The sequence below is a fragment of the Giraffa tippelskirchi genome, chromosome 6 (assembly GCF_054371585.1).
Source record: "Giraffa tippelskirchi isolate mGirTip1 chromosome 6, T2T-mGirTip1v1.2.pri, whole genome shotgun sequence".
NCBI classification, from domain to species: Eukaryota; Metazoa; Chordata; class Mammalia; order Artiodactyla; family Giraffidae; genus Giraffa; species Giraffa tippelskirchi.
Window position 1 is genome coordinate 147,870,346 of NC_137280.1, and position 6,000 is coordinate 147,876,345.

Genomic DNA, 6,000 nt, shown 5'->3' on the forward strand with positions numbered 1-6,000 from the left:
ACATATTATTCAACCATGTTTCTCCAAACTCCACTTCTTTTCAGAGTTACATATGTAAATATCTTTTGGATATCATGTGAATATTCCACAACTATCTTGAATTAAGTGTTCAAGTCAAACTTATTTTCTTATGTATATTGTCTCTCCATATTTCTGCTTCTAGTTAATGGCATTGATACCTAACATCAGTGAGTTGCTCAGTGACTTGAAGTTACCTGGAGTTATTCCTTGCAAATCCTCAGTCACTAAACTCTATTGATCTTGCATTTAAAATGTATCTCCTGCATATCCTGCATTGCAGGTGGATTCGTTACCCACAGAGCCACCTAGAAAGCCCTCCTAAAAGATATATTTTTACCTAAATATTGCAAGACTTTCCTAGAAATCAACCTCTACCCCATTAATCCTCTCTGTTGCTCTTAAAGTGGTTTTCCGACAACCAAAATAACAGAAAAAAACACATTTTTCCTACTTAAAATATTTTAATGGCTGTGTTATTTATAGAAGCAATTGTCAGACGAGGTGAGTAAATTTCCAAACGGTATGGAGAATAAGGAAATATAATAGATCTAGATCAAATACCAAGTATACTCTTTTCTAAACTAATCTAGACATCTATGGCTTGGGCACCTTGACTTGGGCATTTCTCCACTTTAGAAAGAAAGCAACCTTTTATTTGTTTTGGCACATTGCTTGAGCAAATAGAAACCTATTGCTGAGCAAAAGCACCACTCCAATTGTTAATATTAGTTTGAGAAATGAAGCTAAAGACTAGACAAAAAATACCTTTGTGAGTGAGACAGTTTACTATTTTTTGTTTACAGTAAAATTCACCTGGTAGACCATTACAAGTATTATTTCATTTTGATGTAAAATTCAGAAGGATTTATAAGAATTGAATGCCAGAGTAGAATATAATTCTTCCTATACCTATCTACATGTTAATGACAAAATCTCAAGATACACATATAAAATAAAAAGAAGCAATGTATGGCAAAACAAATATAATATTGTAAAGTTAAAAAATAGATAAATAAACTAATTAAAAAATAAACTAAAAAAAAGAAGCAAAGATTTTATGTTTGTTTTAGCAGCAAAACATCTTTATTCATGGATATATGAACTAATTATGAATACAGCTCAAATAAAATTGTGTTATTTTAAATAATTCTTGATTGAAATCTATAATATTTTGTGTTGCTCAGTAGTAATAATCATTCTGAAAATTCAGGCTATAGGGTAGCAGTATCTAGAGTCTTGTAGAAGTAGAAATTTTTAAAATCAATTTTATCATTTTAATAGAGCATTATGATGGGATAAACTATAAAATATTCCCTGATATGACTATAATATCAGAAAAATAATTTCGTAGGGAAAAATGAAATAGAATTCAAGATGAATAATATATGATGTTGTCGACTTTAAAGAAGAATTTGTCTTCTAAAGATTTAATGATTTTTATATTAAATGTAGAAAGCAAATTTTATTCAATGTATTTAAGATTTATTTTAAATATTTTATTTTTAAATATATAATTATTTATAAATCCCTAGAAAGTACATTCTTTGCTACTGAAGTTACAATGAAAATTTGATATCAAGCTAATTTTAAGAATGTCGTCAGGTAAAAAAGCATAAAGACACTGAAACATAGAGTCAAGTCAAAGTTACTTATTTAGCAATACGAATTTTTTCATTTTAACATTCTAATCTCATGTCCCACCATTTACCTCTTAGGTATCAGTTGTGCCAGATAAGTGACTATGACTTTGCTAGTCTCATGGATTCTCTGTTTTCTGCTTGGGATTGTCTGCCATCTCCGTTTTACTAGACCGACACTGTGTGTAATTTTGATGCTAATCACATGACAGTCACTATTACATTGTAGATGCACATTAATAAAATTTATTGAATTAATGAGGTGTGCCAGGCAGTGAACTAAGCATTTCACAAGACACACTTTCTTCAATCCTTACAGCAACCCTGATGTTTATGGTGCTCAGACTCAGAGAGGTCTGAAAACGTGTATAGGTAAGTTAGAAGTGAGCCTTCTTGGTTAAACCAATAGCCAAATAAATACTTGGCTATGGGTGGGCTGCCGTCTATGGGGTCGCACAGAGTCGGACACAACTGAAGCGACTTAGCAGCAGCAGCAGCATGGTTGCTTTTGTCTGCTTATATGACAATATAATGTTTTGATGTATGATTTCTAGGAAGCAGTTCAGGCCTGTGAACTGTTTGTTTGGTTGTTTAGATTTCTTTTTATGTGAAAAGTCATTACACTTTTTTGTAATAACCTGCTTAATGCCTCTCTCCCTTGATAAATGATAAACTTCATTGAGTCAGGGATTGCATCACATTTATTGTGCTCAGCTTTGAACGAAGTACCCAGCATATGTGTTCAGAAATATATACTGAATCCACAAATAGCCTACCCCATTTTAGTTTTTAGCCAACCCTGATGATCTGAGATCTGAGGCCCCTCTATTTTCTGATAAAAGTCACCCTTGAACAATGCAGGGGTTAATCCTCCTGTAATTTATAGTTAGCCCTCCATATCCTCAGTTCCTCTGTATCTGAGGATTCAACTAACCCCAGATCAATTTCTGGAAACTGAACGAGGAGAAAGAAAACTGAACTTCTATTAACTTGTTCACAGTTATTCCATAAGTAGACTTTGCTGATACTTAAAGACAATAGGGGATGTAAATTTGATGCATTAGATGTGGTTGAAAAATTATGTTTAATTCTAATCATAATTAATATTCATTGAGAATATGATTGTTACAAATATGCAGTGACAAAATATACAATAATAAACTGGCACACATTTCGTATTAATAAAGTTTTTATGTCTTCCACATTTTATTAAATGTCCTGCTTTACAAGCCAAAAATCCAGAAGCATTGGAATTCCCCCAAATGCTTTAGTTTGTGTGAATCCCATGCCCAGATTATTTCAGATAATTAATTAATTAGGTTAACTGAGGAGGGAAAATAAGCATGGGTATTTGTGAATTCATAATAAATACCTTTTACTTAAAAATTCAATTATGTAAACTGGGTCTGGTGAATTAGGCACCATCATAGAAGAAGCACTGGAAGAACATTCTTGAGTGTCCAGGTGAGTTGTCATTTGCAAAGAAAATTGTTATGAAGTTTGCTGTAATTTACTATGAAGACATGAAAATCCACAAGTTGGCAAGTTCAGTTCAGTGCAGTCACTCAGTCGTGTCTGACTCTTTGCGACCCTATGGACTGCAACATGCCAGGCCTCCCTGTCCCTCACCAACTCCCAGAGTTTACCCAAACTCATGTCCATTGAGTCGGTGATGCCATCCAGCCATCTCATCCTCTGTCATACCCTTCTCCTGCCTTCAATCTTTCCCAGTTTCAGGGTCTTTTCCAATGAGTCAGTGCTATGCATCAAGTGGCCAAAGTATTAGAGTTTCAGCTTCAACATCACAAGTTGGCAAAGCACACACTATTTATAAACTCCCTGTTAAAGTATGTTTCTCTTTTAACATATAAACATTACCTGTGTTAGTGTTTTCCTCTCCAAAGTCTGAAATTGTCATAGCTTGTTTTCAGAAAAACAATGTTGCACTGTGTGACATTGCTTTTGCATAGAAGAACAAGGTTGTCCAGGCTTAAGATAGCTAAAGTAAATGGGGTAGGTGATCCAAAGTCCCTGTTCACTTAAAGAGCGGGTCAGATCCTTTGATGATGAATACCTGGGTAACTCAGCTGGTAAAGAATTTGCCTGCAATGCAGGAGACCCTGGTTCAATTCCTGGGTCAGAAAGTTCCTCTGGAGAAGGGATAGTCTACCCCATCCAGTATTCTTGGGCTTCCCTAGTGGCTCAGATGGTCAAGAATCTGCCTGCAATGCAGGAGATCTGGGTTCAAGCCCTGGGTTGTGAGGACCCCCTGGAGGAAGGCATGGAAACCCTCTTAAGCATTCTTGCCTGGAGAATCCCCATGGACAGAGGACTGGAGGGCTATAGTCCATCGGGTTGCAAAGAATCAGACACAACTGAGCAACTAAGCACAGCACATCACAGCACCTGTTTTGGAAACCTTTGAGAAACTAACAGTTTTAAAAAGAAGGCAACACATTCTTGAAATGGTTATTCCTTATATTTTGAAATGCCATACTTGTGAGAAATTGTTACTTGGTTCATAAATTGGTTATTAAGCCCCTGTCATATTTTTTGCTTTTCTTTATTGTGGTAAAATATACATGACATATAATTTTTACGTGTATGATTTTAAGTGTATGATTCAGTAGCATTAAGTAAACTCACATTGTTGTGCAGCATAATCACCACCCATCTCCAGAATGCTTTTCATCTGCCCAAACTCATTCTTCTCCCATTAAACATTCTGCTTCCTATTATCCCCCAACCCCAGCCCCTGGTACCACTATTGTAACAATTTTTGTGTGTGTGTGAATCTGATTACTTTAAGTACCTCATATAAGTGGATTCACATAATACGTTTCCTTCTGTGACTGGCTTATTTCACTTAGCATGTTATCTCTGGGGTGAATTCATGTTGTAACACATGTCAAAATCTCAGTCCTTTTTAAATTTCAAATGTTCCATTGTAGGCACACATAAAATTTTGTTTATCTATTTATCTGTTGATGGATACCTGACTGCTTCCACCTTTGGGTTATTCTGAATAATGCTGCTATGAATATGCATATACAAATATTGTTTTGAGTCCTTGTTTTCAATTTTTTTTGTGTGTGTATATACCCAGAAGTAGATATTCTGGAGCATATGATAATTCTATGTTTAATTTTTTGAGAAACTGCCGTACCGTTGTGGCTTATTTTTATCCAAAGGAATCCACACTGGTTTTTTTGTGTTTCTGTCTCATCTCACTCTCTCCACACCATTAGTACCACACACACACATACACACTCTTCCTTTCCTCTTTATTCAGATTAGTTTTAGCAGAGGAGAGTCATTATGAAGCCCATTAATCTTCATTTTTCACAGCAAGATTCATTTTGTAGGACTGGAAGATTCAGAAATGGAACCACACAGCACTTCGTCAGCAGCTAGGATTTCTAAATGTGATGCCGAGTGAAAATTAAACACAAGAGACCAGACAGCAGCCCTAATAACTCAGTAATTTCTAAATAAATAGACTGAGATTGATGGAAATGAAAACAGTTTTCTCTAACAAGGGAAAGTGTGCAGGGTAGTAATATTTGCCTCAAATATGCTTTGCCTAAGGGATTAAAATTCCTGAAAGCCTCTCATTTCCCCATCAGAGAATTTGTTTCTTCTATCAGTCAAATGGTGGTTAATTATCATATTTCAAGGAGCAGCTCATTAATTCATTAACTAAAAATAACTAGATATTTATGTAGGAAAATAACACATAATAACAGATAACTTGAACAGCTCTGCCAATGTGAATTTTCTTCCAATTTCACGAAAGTTTTAGGAGGTGATTGCATGCTGCAAGTTTATACCAGCTGTTAATTTCCACTTTAAGAATTTAAGAAATTTTGAATTTTGGAATGAAATAAATTTAAAACTATACCCCAAGGAAAATCCTTCTCTTTCCATTTGATCAATTTTGTTTGGCTGTTAGGTGTTGACAAAGAAAGGTACAATCAAGGGAATAAGAAACCAGAGAGGAAAGAAAGAAAGTATTAAAATGACAAACTGGGTCAAGGACCTTGAAAAAGGGAATAGTAGGAAAAAAAACCCTAGAGAACTGGGGACCTTGTCTGTTCTTTCCTCGATTCCAAAATATGCCCCTCATTTAAAAAAAATAAAAGTACTTTTATATTTTAGCATACTATTTTAAAAGCTTCTGCTGCAAAGTTAACCATTTCATACTTAAACTACCACTGATTGAGAAGTATAATTTGCTTTTTTAAATTATTTTATTGAAAAATACTCACCGAAGTCCACGTATATGATGTTTATGATGAATTAAAGACTAATGATTAAACCAATACTTGGTGACTATGCAACC